The following is a 15,174-nucleotide window of genomic DNA, read 5'->3' on the forward strand; positions in this document are numbered from 1 at the left end:
CAAAGCTAACTCAGTTGATTAGTGAGTACTTGAAAAGGCATCACCTTTGGACTTAGCTATAAAGACTTCAAAATATGATCAAATTTAAAATGAAAACAACAAAATAGTCATTGACAAAAATTGCAAATGTGAGCAATCGACCAAACAATGTAAGTTTTTCCCACTATACACAGAAATTTAGAGAAATAAGATCAATAGCATTTTAGGAACAATAAGGGCTCCTTGTTACAAATAGGCAACCAAGGATATATGCCTGTATAAAGATTGCATCATTAACTACTTAAATTTAGAGGATACTACATGCTTCAGCAGCAGGCCTAACCAAATGACAACAATACAGAGATTAACATGGCACTTGCAGAAGGATGATAAAAAAGTTCGTGAACTATTCCATATTTTTCATTCTTCAAATGCAAGAAATGAAAAGCAGTTATTAAAAAGTTGATTACAAAAATACAAGTGTAACAATACATGTAATTCATAGAATTAAAGGTTAGTTTGACATCAGTGTATTAAATCTTCACTTTACAAAGGCTCTTACATAGCATAACCTTTACAAAACTTGAAATTAGATAATATTATCATCTTATCCGAAAGAAATAAAATACTATAAGGACCTAGGAAAAAAGGAATCTTAACTTTTTCTATATGGAATGTAATCTGAAAGGAGACATTTATTAATGAACCTATATATTATAAAAATGTAGACTTTAAAGTATTATATCTAGAAGATAATGAAATAGATTATGGACTTTATACAAACTTTGATATACTTTTTTTCAGACAAGCACCAGGAATAACTTTAGTTTCTATACTATTCATTTCAACAGATAAGGTAAAATTAAAAAAAAAACACAAACTCTGCAGAAATCATTATAGATGCTTACAAAGATCTCTTGAATACATTTTGACATCAAAGTGAGGCAATTCACATGGAAGAATACCATGGAATCCATGAATTTTTAAATTAAGATATTGCTGTTGCTTTTTATTATGAAAATATTTTGTAGGGACACAAAAGATGGAATGGCACTTTTGAAATTTAAGAAATTCACCAAACCATTACTACGTAGGAGAATAATTTGTACAGCCTTCCATAACTTCAAAGAGGTAGTGATACATACTTATCCTTTTGGCAATATCAAATGCAGTTTCTTCCAAGTTGTTCTTCAGACCCGGTTTGAAATAATGGTTCAACAGAAGGAGATACAGCATATCCTTGCTATTTCTATTCCCAGCAGCAAGATGCAAGGGGGTCAAGAGGCCTTTAGTTTGGAGATTGGTATCTGCATCATGATGAATTAAGAAAGAATCCATTCTGGTATTAATCCATATATAAGTACTATGCAGGGGTGCCAAACCATTCACAGTTATTGCATGAATATCTGCCTTGACCTACCAACTCATGGACAATGTCTACATGTCCACTCTAGGCTTCCTGATGATGAGGGGTATACTTATCCTCATCCCTGGTATTCATATGAGTGGCCTTTTTGAAAAGTATTCTCTGCACTGCAGTAAGCCCAAAGAAGAAATTTGCTTGCATTCTTCTCCATTATTTTCTTGCAATTGATACCATTCCTCACGTTTTCATCTAGTTGATGGTCTTCATCAGAATTGCCTAACAAGAGACATTGAGTACCAGTGGGAATGAGGTGTCCATGTATTTCCTGAATAGTTCACGTTGGTTGAACTGGTCAGAAAAATCTGGTGAATTTCCTGCATGTTTTTTCACCATGATTTATTTTCTGTTTTTTCATTTTTACTATTTTAAATTATTCTAACTGGAGAGTAGGGAATTGATAGAGAGCAGAGGAAAGACTTTCCTCTGTATTCAAATGCCCAGACTGAAAATGAGGACCAGTGGTATCTTCATGTGCAGCTTATTCTAGGCATGAGAAAATAGGAAACAATGCCTTCTATGTAAATGATTTGGGAAATACAATGATATAGTGTAAGAGAACTTACTATTCAATATATGAGCTTTAAGAGCTTTCTAATACATCCATTATTTATTGGTATTCAACATTAGAAAAAAATGTATAATGCAGTAGTAAAATAGAAGTCCTTTGCATGACTACTTAAATGCTTTGTTTTTCTTTTTTTTTATTGTGAAAATACTGTACAGAGGGTTTACAATTACATGGGAAGATAGTGATAACATTTCTTATCAAGCATTGTAGCCTCATCCTTTGTTTACATTTCCCATCCCTTCCCAGTCTCCCCTAGTCTCCCTACCCAATCCTTCCCCCCCCCAACTAAAGTTGCAAAGTTCATTTTCGACGTGACAACATGTACTTCTCATTGTGGCAACAGGTCCACTTGTATCCTTATTTAAATGACTTGTTTTTCCCCTCTCCCTCCACAAATGATACTGACATCAAATACAGTGAAAGCAGGGGTTATACTATGGGGAGGGACATACAAAGCAACAAAGAAATAATCTTATAAATACGTTAAAAACAAATGCATGAAAGAAAAATAAACATTTAAATACATATCTTAGGGTTCATTTTCCTAACTTCACCTAATCTGAGCTTTTCTGCTTGACTCATACATATACTAGATATTGCAAATAAGGGAAACCATGGGACCTATGTTTCTTTGGGCTTGGATTACTTCACTTAATATAATTATTTCCAAGTCTTTCCATTTCCTACAAAATGGGGCAATGTCATTCTTCTGATGGAGGCATAGAATTCCATTGTGTATATATATCACATTTTCTTGATCCAATCATATAGTGAGGGGCATCTGGGTTGGTTCAATAACTTAGCTATGGTAAATAATGCTGCAATAAACATAGTTGTGCTGGTAGCTTTAGTGTGGTCTTGTTTGTAAACATTTGGGTAAATGCCCAAAAGTGGGATTGCTGGGTATCATAGGGGAGATCTATGTGGAGTCTTTTGAGGAACCTCCATACTATTTCCAAAGTGGTTGAACAAGTTTACACTCCCACAATCAATGAAATAAGGTTCCCTCCTGTCCACACCCCCTCCAGCATCTGTTGTTGTTAGAGTTCTTGATTTTTGCCATTCTAACTGGGGTGAGGTGGTATCTCAATGTTGTTTTGATTTGCATTTCTTTTATGGCTAGGGAGGTTGAGCATTTCTTCATGTGTCTATTGGCTATCCATCTTTCTTCTTCAGAGAAGTTTCTCTTTAAGTCTTTAGCCCACTTATTTATTGGGCATTTGTTTCTTTGAGGATTTGCTCTTGAGGGATTTAATTTTTTGAGTTCCAAGTATATTTTAGATATGAGACCCTTGTCCGTTGTATAGCTTGTGAAGATCTTCTCCCAATCCGTTGGCTTTCTATAGATCTTGCTGGCTATGTCCTTTGCCATGCAGAAGCTCTGCAACTTCATGCAATCCCATTTGTTCAATCTTTCTTTGATTTCTTGTGTTTCTGGGTCTCTATTAAGAAAATGTAGGCCTGCGCCAAAGAGATCTAGGGTTTCCCCTATTCCATCCTGTAATGTTTTCAGAGTGTCTGCTTTGACTCCGAGGTCTTTGATCCATTTGGAGTTGATTCTGGTGCAGGGTGGTAGATAAGGCTCTAGCTTTAGTTTTCTACAAGTAGTTAACCAATTTTTCCAGCACCATTTATTGAAGAGGCTGTCTTTCTTCCATTCTAATTTTTTAGTTGTCTTTTGAAATATTAGTTCGCTATAGGAGTGTAGGTTCATTTCTGGGTTCTCAATTCTATTCCATTGGTCCTGAGGTCTGTTCTTGTTCAAGTACCAAGCTGTTTTGATTACTATGGCTTTATAGTAGAGTTTGAAATTTGGTATTGATATTCCTTCAGCAGTGTTCTTTCCTTTGAAGAGCGTTTTTGCTATTTGGGGTCTTTTACTGTTCCATATGAATTTTTGGACTGCCACTCCTATTTCCTTCAAGAACAAGGTTGGAATTTTGATAGGTATCACATTGAATTTGTAGATAGCCTTGGAAAGTATTGCCATTTTCACGATGCTAATGTTTCCAATCCCGGAGCATGGGAGTTTTTGCCATTTTCTAAGTTCTGTTTTGATTAACTTTTTAAAGTTTTTAAAGTTTTCATCATAGAGATCCTTCACTTCTTTGGTTAGTTTATTAAGTCAATTTGAACAGGCAGAAAAATGCACTGCCTTACCCAGGGTTTTGTGATCCTCTTCCCAGGTTAGTTCATTGTTAGGCAGATCTCCTTTGAGTATCACAAAAGAGGGATATGACTTTTTCCTCATGTTTTGAGATGTTGCGATGAGGCTAGGTTCTGGGTTGAGTTGAGGCCTCTCAGCAAACAGTAGCTTTTCCCAGGGGCTGGTTTGTGAGAAACTCACAGCACTCAGCCTGGAGCCATTCTCAGAGTTTCTGTTTACTGAATTTCAATTGATTATCAAGGCTGCTAAAGGGAGGAGCAGCCTATGGCTCTGATTATCCAGTGAAGAAAGCCACTCCTGGGGCTGGTGCCCTAGCTGGGTGTTTTTCCCTGGGTGGAGCTGAGTCTGCCAGGTCAGTTAGTTTCTTGTGACATGCTAAATGACTCTAGATTTCTTCCAAGGCCTGAGTTGGAGAGTGAGGATGTCAGGCTTCTACTCACGCTGAGTCTTGGTTCCTGGGTTGTCTCTGGTCTGCAAACTGCAGGTTGAAGATTTCTGTTCCTTGTCGGTTCTTGCTGGTGTTGAGTAGAATCTGCTCACCCACCCTGTCTGGCTCCTTCTTCCCAGACTCTCTGTGATTTAGGTATGGCGACTGAGGCCACTGCTGCCACTTTTGCTTCCGAGGCAGCGGCTGCTGGCAAGTGCTCAGAGCTTTCTCCTTGCCTGGATTTTCCCTCTCTGGCCTAACTCTCTGTCCTATGAAGGCATTCTTGATGTGATTCTCTGGCTTAGGACTATTCACTGCAACTCTAAAACTGCTTTCTATTTTAGAGCTTGTTTAGCTTCTATCTTCTCCTCTGCCATCTTCCAATTCCGTGTTTTTTTTACAGACATTTGTTTTCATCTAAAAAAGTAAGCCTGTCTATTGTCTTCTGTTGATTTTGATGATTGAAGATGCTTAATGACAAGTCAAAATGTGTTAGTAGTCCTTTGATATCAATTGTTTCATTTTTTCCTCTTGGAGAATATAATGATCAAAGCAATAGTTCAGAATCACCAATCAACAGTTCAGCATCATGCTTCCAGTGCAAGTGGAATACTAGTAAGTAATCCTCGATACCATTTTCCACAAAGTTTTGTCATAGATACAATCAGCCTGCCTTCTCTAGCTGCTTTCGTAGCCTGCACCTATTCCTTCATTGTGCAGGAAAAGTGTGATTCAACTGATTTCAGTCAGATCTGTTCCTAGATTTATCAAGGAATTAGATTCTTTTTTTAAAAATTAGTTATAGGGCCTGAACTCTGGGCGCGGGCACCGTCCTTGAGATCTTCAAATCAAGGCAAGCACTCTACCACTTGAGCCACAGAACCACTTCTGGATGGTTCTGTTTATATGGTTCTGGTTTGGGAAATGGCAGAGAAGAAAGTGAAATGATGCAACCAAAAAAATGAAAGCAAAATAGATTAGGATAATTATGGAGCAACCATATTGTCTATGAGAATCATGAAAGAGAGAGAGGAAGAGAGATACCGATGTGCAATGACTTAGCTAGCCAGAAAATCCATGTTTCTGATGAATTTACAAAGCAAACAATTTTATTTTTTTATTTGATTAAAGAGATGAAATAGAGTTTATGTATTTACTTGAAATTAGTAAATATATTTTTAGTAGCCTACATAAAGAAACATACCTTTGACCAAATTACAGACAAGTATCTTAATCCTTGGCCTGGGAAGGTGACTCAGTGGTAGAGTGCATGCCTTGCAGCTTACTATAGTGTAGAGGCCACTTTCCAATAAGGCCACTCATATGAATACTAGGGATGAGGATGAGTATACCCCTCTTCATTGGGAAGCCGAGAGTGGACACTGAGACATTGTCCATGAATTTGTAGCTCATGGCAGATATGCACTCAATTACTGTGAATGGCTGGACACCCCTGCACAGTGCTTATATGTGGAACATATTGCAACAACACACACACACACACACACACACATACACACATAAACACACACTTCATCAGATTTCTTCTTAAGTATTTTTGTGTATGGTCTTAAGAAGAAATTTACAGTACTAACGAGTTTCTGGCAGGACAATATAATCACTGCACATCTTGCTTCTATACTCTCAGTTTTAAATTATTAGCTGGGTATGTGCATTAGATAAGTATAGGAAAAAGTAGGAGCCACACGGGTGGCTCAGGTCTTTAATCCTAGCTAATCAGAAAGATGAAATCTGATAATTATGGTTTGAAACCAGACCAAGAAAAAAAAGTCCATTAGATTCTGGTTTGAAAGTAACCAGCAAAAGCTAGAAATGGAGCTCTGGTACAAGCAGTAAGATGCTAGCCTTGAGAAAACTAAAACAAAACAAAGAACAAATTCTGGTACAGAGTCAGGTCCTGAGTTCAAGCTCTAATATTAGTACTAAACTAATGAAGAAATGAATTAGCTAATTAATTACCTAAAATAAATTAAGTGGTCACGTGTGGAATGGCAGGTAAAATGTAACAATCATGGTGACTGGATTATGTATTATTTTGTAATAAGGCAAATTATCATTTGTCCTAATCACTAATATTGTATTTGAACAATAAACCCTGAATTTGGCATGTGTGTATATGTGTGTGTACATGTGCACACATGTGTGTTTATATGTGTGTGTGTGTTGTTGCAATGTTGGTTGCCAATAAGAACAGAGAGAGGCTGAAAAGAGCTATGTTGCAGTTTTTTTTTTATTTAACAGTGTTCTGTCCTGTCATTTCAGTGGAACCACCCTTCTGTACATTTTACTTGTTAAATAATAACATCATCATAATTAAAACATTTACAAAATTAAGTTAGATATAAGAGATCATTTTCAGGTCTTAGTATATGTTAGGTAAAAAGAAACACATATAACTAGGTAATGAGTTATTGCTATAAGATGACTGTCAGTACAAAATATGTATTTGACCTCTTAAATTGGTCATACTTTTAAGATATACTCATGGAGTGATTTTGACTGACTTGACCAAACAGTTATTACTCTCTGGTTATTCCTGTGAAACTCAAGGTGGATATACTCTTTCCGGATTTCTGTTGAAAGTAACTTTCTTTGTAAGATCGTATCTATTCACACTAAGATAATCAACCCCATATTTTTTAGGTTTGAATATCCCATCATATTGACTGAAAATCAGTATTGTGGCTTTGCTTGTTAGATATATATTTCAAAAAAATCAACAAAAAAACATGTGTCACCTCCAGATTGTGGATGCATTTGTAGTTGTTTTTTACATACAAAAGTTTCTTCATTAATAGTTTTTTGTGGGAGTAACTATCACAACTTTAACAAATAATGTTTTTTGAATATCTTTTCCAATATAATATCCCAGAGCGAGTCTTGCTATTTCTGAAAACCCTTTAAATATTAGTATTATTTTGTTCATTGACTATACAGCTAAAGATATTTCTGAAACAAATATTGTTAAGAGCTGAAAATGTAAGTGGGCATATAGGCTTTTTTTTTGCATCATTTTATTAAAAGTCAGTTTTTTTCGAAACTAAAAGAAATAGAATAAAATAATGTAAGTGAATTGGGTAACATCCTTATAATTTTGTTTTCTATTAGCACTGTCTTTGAATGTATATGATACAGTTAAATTATTTTTTGTGTCACTGTGCTTCAGTTATTTTTATAATAATAGTTTATAATTGAATCTTCAGTATCATAACAAATTTTGAAAAATGTGGTAGTATTGATGTCTTTTGTTTGGGGGGAGGGAGTCTGGTAGTGGGGCCTGAACTCTGGGGGTTGTCCCTCAGCTCTTCAGCTCAAGGCTAGTGCTCAACCACTTGAGCCACACCGTCACTTCCGGCTTGTTTCTTTTTGTTTGTGTGATGCTGAGGAATCAAACCCAGGGCCTCATGCATGCAAATCTAGCGCTCTACCGCTGAGCCACCTTCCCAGCCCTTCACGTCTTTTTAAACCAATTGTATTCAGAAGTTGGAAAGTTTTTAATTCATGCTTAGGTCTTGGTGTCTATGATTTTTAACCTCTCGTTCCTAACATTAATGATAGGCCAGAGTGCATTGTTGGGTATAGGAAAGGTAAAATATTTATCTAGGGTCAAAGGTGATTTTTATAGCAGTCTTGCTTTAACTGCATTTTAAAGTAGTACCTTTCTCTCAAAATATTGGATATAAAAAGCAATCAAAATATTTAAAATGATAAACAATTTAGCTGAGCTACAATGTGGAAATGATTGGTCCATAAGACATGCAGTCTGTTTTCATCAGGAATTGGGGAGTTCATTCTTTCAGTAAGACTGTGTTAAACAGAGATAGGATCCAGGCAGTGCAGTGTTGAGTGAAGGGATAAAATATGATTTCAATTATTTTGAGCTAGAAATCATGAATCTTATACTTTAGCAGTTCATTTCACCAGGGAGGTATGCATTGATATGAACTTTGAGTTTTCATATTACAGTTCCCTATTTTCTAACAATGTTAAAGAGAAATATTATGAGTGTACACAATAATTCTGGGGAATTTTCCTATTATTTGTAGACTAAGTGCTGGTATTTTAGTCATAAAATAGAATGTGGTTTATTGACAGTGGGAGATGAACCTCAGGCTAACACTTACAATATGTGCAATGTTGTAGTAGTAATTACAACTCTGAAGACTTCAATATCATCATCTGAGAATTAAAAATGTAAGTACTTCCACTTTATGCAATTATTGTGAGGATTAAATTAGATACAATAGGTAAAGTACTTGGAAAAACAATCAATTAGCATTTGGTACATTCTACCTGTTATTTTACGATGTGATGAATTCTAACATTTTTACGTTGATTTTATATGTGCAATTTCATGTATTAATATTCATTGCACTGATCACTTTCCTGTTACTATGAGGAAAAAAAGTTCAAAGAAAATTTCTGAGGAGGAAACTATTATATTGACTCATGGTTTAAGAGAACACAGTTTAAGATCAAATGCATCCATTGTTTTTAATCATATTTTTCTTATCTTAACTAGTTGTACATGGGAATTTCCATTCAATAAATGACTTTTTAAATTATAATGGATCTTTATATAACTTTTCTCTGCCCTTCCAAACCTCACCACACTTCAATTTTTTTCTAGTTTCATATTATTTGCATTAAATATAATGTCTTCACTCTTACTCCATAACTCTCTTTATTCCTCCCCTTTGACTTCCCCTCACATCTTCAAAGTGATAGTTTCCCGGTATTCATTTTGTTGGATTAAAAGATCAATTTTATAAGAAAATACACCATTTAAATGCTCCTGTGCAAATAGCATGATTTGGTTACTATTGTTTTGTAAACTTGTATAAAGTTCTAGGTTCCAAATATGAGATTGAACATGGGTCCTTTGTGTGTCTGGCTCTGACTTCGTTTACTTAACATATTTTTAGATCTATCCATTTCTTTGCAAATAATGTAACAGTCCCCATAATGGATAGGTGCAATCCAATTCTGTATATATGACACACTTTTGCCAACCATCCCTCTGCCAAAGGACATCTTGTCTGTTTCCATAACTTGGTTATGGTGAATAGTACAGTAATGAATATGATTGTGAAAGTGATTTTACTGTAACCTTTTGGAAGAATTCATCACTATCTTTCTGTGAGCAATCCTCTAGCCAGTTTTAAAGAATAAGTACATCCCTCCCTTCATCTTCATTACAACGTAATGAAGATGAAAAAACACACTACCCCATACAGGTCTCCATAAGCTAAAACCACACTGTGCCCATATTCTTTCAATACATTTTTAATAATTGTACATATAATTTAGTGAGAACCTTCTATGTACTTTCCTAATGTGGAAATTAGAGACATAACAACAGTGTAAAATAAGAAATATGCATTTTAATTAGCTATTATCATTTTTAAAATCTTTTTCAACTCTAACTAAAAACCTCACTTATTATTATTTTAATCTTTATTTGATTACTTCATCTATCGCCTAAATTATAACAGATGAGTTAAATACAAAGGCAAAAAGTGTGTTTTGTTTTTGACACTCATGTGTGAGGATGCACAATATGGGCAAATAGATGGATCGGAATTAATAGCAATTATAAATTTTGTTAAAGTAGAGATGGTTTGCCCAAACTGATTCATAATTTATTCAACAAAAAGAAACGTGTCACAATTCCCTTTGTTTTGCTCCTATTAAGTTTTGTTGCCATTTTATTTTATAATGAAGGATGATTTCATATATCTACTCTAGATACAATAATATGTTAAAATATTTCTATCCGTATGTATTGATATATAAATACACATATATAACACAGGTTACAATGATAATTTATAACTTCTGTAACTATACAATTACTGAATTATTAAATACATCAACGGCTCATGCCTGGAATCCTGGTTAGTCAGGAGGCTGAGATCTGATGTACATGGTTTAAAGCCATCTTGGGCAGGAAAGTCCATGAGCCTCTTATCTCCAAACAACCAACAGAAAATCAGAATTGGAACTGTGTCTCAAACTAATAGAGTGGTAGCCTTGAGAAAAAAAGCTCACGGACATCACCCAGGCTCTTAGTTCAAGAACTACAATCTACCCAAAACAATCTATTTAATGTACACCTGTGAAAGGAGAATATTTCCATCACCCAAATGCACATCCATGCTCATTTGCAAGGTAACTGTGTTTTGTCTGAAGTACCAATAAACATTATCACTAAAGTAGAAAGCATTGGAACGTGGGTTAATTCTATCACTCTCATGGATTTTTCTCCACTCAAATACTCAAGTGTTACAATTATTCCAATTATTTATAATCATAGCTTTTATCTTTAATACACCTAATATTACAGTTTGAATTCAGTGTCTTGTGCCCACTAACTGGGTGTTCTTACCACTTTGTCCTATGCCCAGCCCTAAATTATCCTGATTATATTTTCAGATAGAACCTGGCTTCCTACTTGTGTATGATCTTGGCCTCGTTCCACTTTATGTTATTCTTCCTGGAATTTAGAATAACAAGTGCATGGTATTTTGTACAGATCTTTCATTCTGGTATGGGCTTTAGCCACTGTTCTCACAACAGTGCACTCCCATGTAGTCAGGATTTTCATAAGCTTGTCATAGCTGACTATTTTTAAATCTTTCATTTCCTGCAAGTTCTTGAGTACTGAATTAATTTGTGTTTTCTTGGGTTGTTTTGTTTCATTTGAATCTATGTGTTGAGTTGTTCCTCACTTTTCCTTTTGTTTCTTTCCTTCTAGTTCTTACCTATAGTGCTGAGAAACCATTTCTTCTTTCTCAAGATAATTAGGGTGAATATTATTTATTCCAAAGCAATTTCAGTAACATTTAAACAGCATCATATCTATGAATGGTACACAAATGCTAAGCGCTGAGAAGGGTGTTTTACTTTCAAGGCAGTCTTTGGCATCACAGACAGATCATTAAATGTATGAAGATAATATAAATACAGATGAATGCCAGGAGGAGAAAAACCTATTATAAATTGTTTGACAGAGGCTTCCGTTTTAGTTTAAGAAATATATTGCTTAATGCAGGATTTCACAAAATCATATTGCTAGGAGGAACCTAAACAATCATCTAATACTATAAATTCAGAGTGATGAATTGAATTCCTGAATAAGTTACTTTTGGGTCAAATAAAAGCAGGCTTCCAAAAAGAGAGTAGATTTTAGAGAAACATAAAGAATTTTATGTAAATAGTTCCTTAGCTGATTTTGTAATTTTGTAAACTAATACAGGAAAATAAAGTACAGCAAAGTAAAAGAATAAAGAACTTCACATTGAAATACTCATTTGTGTGTGTGTGTGTGTGTGTGTGTGTGTGTGAGTGTGTGTGTGTGTGTTCATGCCCATGCGAGTATGCAAACGCGAATGTGCATGTTCTCATGCATGCATTCATCATTCTTGAAGCTTGATAGTGGCTAAGAACTATTACTAAGCATCTGTACGCAAGGATAGTGGTCTTCCACTTCAGCCACTTCTTTTTTTTTTTAGATAATTTCTTGTATTTTCATGATTGGACTAGCTTTGAACAGTGGTCATCAGATCTCATACTCCTGAGAAGCTAGCTAAGCTTATTCAGCCTCTGAGTACCTAGTTAAAATTCTGAATGTCCTCTATGCTTCACTGCTCTTTTATTCTTTTCCTGAGGTAATCACAAGCCTAAGTCACATATATGTCTAATTGCTTTAAAAATACTGTTACTGCTTGGCACCAGGGGCTCCCATTGATACTCTTAACTACTTAGGAGGCTTGAGAACTGAACCCAGGCCAAAAGGTTAGTGGAATTCCTTCTCACTCTATAGCTGGGTGCATTGGATCATTTCCAACATCCTTCACTATGTAGTTACTAAGATTGGAAAGACTGCGGACCCAGGCCAGTCAAGGTAGCAGGTTAGACAAGATGGTATTCATCTCTGATGCCACTGATGATGGGAAGGCTAAAAGGACAGATTAGGTGCATGTTCTTGTGGAAAGGTAACACCTATCCTAAAATTAACCACTGATATGACACCAGCTTACCAAGAAAAATATACCCTAAGTTGAAATACCCACAATTTCCCACTACCAAAATAAGTATATACATGAACATTCAAGAATTTAGTACAATCTGTTCTTTGCTCTAATATCAGCTTCATCTGATTATCCTATGATGTGACAGAATAGTGTTTCAATTAAACTTATGATAATTTAAAAAGACCTAGAAAATTCTTTCTCACTTACTAAGTTCAAATGTATGGCATATTGCCTCATTTCTTACATTTTTGACTACCACTATAAATTAATCTTATGATTATTATTAATAGTAATTTATTCTGATTTATTGCTTTACTTTGTAACAGTTTTTAAAATTTTTGCTTCTCTGCTGAGGTTGAAGTATTTAAATCGTATCATCAAAATATATTCCTTGGGTACTTAAGGCAGTTTTTTACAAAGTTTTTAACCAATGGCTTCTAATAATTCTTAACTGGTATATTATTTGGTTTATTTTTAATTTCAATTTAATTTTATTTTAATGGTAATGTACACAGGGGTTACAGTTACATAAATAAGGTAAGGTAATGAGTACATTTCTTAGGGAAGGAACATTGTTATCTCTTCCATCGATTCTTTTGTACACTCAAAACAAGAACTACTGATGATTTTGCTGTTGCTATTGATCCATGGGTTCTTTTGCTTTCTTTGTTAATGCATTTTTATTATAAAATTGATATACAGAGGGTTTACACTTAATTAAGTGTAGACTTCATTTTATTTTCTAAATTTCAAATTTTGGGCTTAAATGTTTTCTTTTGTTTCTTTAAGATAATTCTTTTTTTCAGAGGATTAGTTAATTTATTTTTGCATGATATTTACACATGTAAATTATTCAGACATATATTTTGCTTTTATAATATTTAATATGTGACTATTAAAAATTTTCTTAAATTTTATATGATTAATAATTGTAAATAATTTTTTCTTACACTTACAAATATATTTGTCCAGGTAACAAATACTGTATTTTCAAGAAGTACATACTTTATTAAGAAAGGCTTCATTACTTGGTCACTTTGTGGAAATATTTTTACTTCTATTAAAAAAAAGTTTGAGCTCCGCATGGTGATTTGTGGCATTCATTTTCTAGCTATGGTGGGAAGTGTAAATAGGATTTGTAATTCGGGAGATACTGAGAAACGCTGTGACCTTATTATAAAACTATTCAGAGTGAAATGATTAGAGGTATAACCATCGCTAGTGTTATATAAAGCACCTAGCTATCATATTCTAAATCTTGAGTTAAAATATCAGTAACATCAATTTTTTGTCAAAATAAAAGGATACATGTTTCCAAATGTTTATTATTTCAACTTATTTTTAAAGGTTCTCATGTCACCTATTAATTTTCAGTTTTCTTAATCTATTAAAATCCAAGTATATTGTGACTATTTTATTTCTACTAAACTTGTAAATAGTACATGCAATATCATGATTCCATATATTAACACACTTTTACTATCTGTGATAATTTCCTCCGTTTAATATAATTATATCAATATTCCAAATGTGTGTATGTGGTGTATATGTGTGTGTTTATGTGGTTTTTGTATGTGTGTGCTTTGTGTGTACTTTGTAATGTTTGGGAGATCACACCATTGTTTCACACATGCTAGGCCAATGTTTTACCACTGAGCTATGCTTCCTAATTATAATCCAAATAGTGTTTTACATCATGACTTTGAAACTTTCATTCCTAATATGTTTTTTCAAAATTATACAATAAAATGTGCTCCATATTCTATCCACGCTAGCAATTGTTATTGTTACTTAGAATATTCCCACTGCCTTTCCACTTCCAAACTCTTGTGTTTGTTATTGATAAAGGTTTTACTTTGCTTGTTTTCTCTCTTCATTCCTTTTCCCTTTAGAGTTTAACTCTTCTTTCTCTTATTTCTTTGGGAATTATCATATTCTTATTACAAATTCTTACATTTGTAACAGGTATATACAATGCTTCATTTTCTATTTTATTTTTTCCCATTTTCGCTGACTTTTGGTCCAAACTATTAGATGGATTAAAAGGAAACTTGACTCACGACACTTTAGTTTTCTCTTTCTCTTCTCTGAAGTCTTTCTGTTTTTTGAAACACAATAGCAATGACATATAGCTCCTACATGGTCCATCATTCCTTCCCCTCTCACTCACCTCTGTTGTACAGCTCAAGTTGTTATCATTCAGATTTATTATGCTACAGCATTATCTAAATCTTAACTCATTCCTAAATTAATTTTAGTTGGTTGTTTCATGTATTCTCTAAAGAAATTTTTCTATATATAATATCTGGGGTCTTGTTTTGTACAAGGTACAAATATGAGTGACTATCAAACATCTAGATATCTCTGTAGAATATTGGTCCACCTGCTCAATAAACTAGTATGTAAATTCAAGGAATACAGGTCAATCAGAACAACCTTGTAAAATGGTGTAGTTTGAACCTTCATACTAGCTTTGAATCTTATTACCATGTTAGTAGTGAAGACAAAATAGTTCTAGTACAAAAGCAGACACATAGAAGAATGTAACAG

The 15,174-nt window shown here is 34.2% G+C and overlaps 1 pseudogene; it reads left to right on the forward strand.

The window, feature by feature from the left end:
• Positions 1–300: 300 nt before the first annotated feature.
• Positions 301–400, forward strand: LOC138818447 (U6 spliceosomal RNA; annotated as a pseudogene).
• The last annotated feature ends 14,774 nt before the right edge of the window (positions 401–15,174 follow it).

The sequence above is a fragment of the Dipodomys merriami genome, unplaced genomic scaffold (genome assembly GCF_024711535.1).
Source record: "Dipodomys merriami isolate MVZ:Mamm:240054 unplaced genomic scaffold, mDipMer1.0.p SCAF_76, whole genome shotgun sequence".
Classification (NCBI taxonomy): Eukaryota; Metazoa; Chordata; class Mammalia; order Rodentia; family Heteromyidae; genus Dipodomys; species Dipodomys merriami.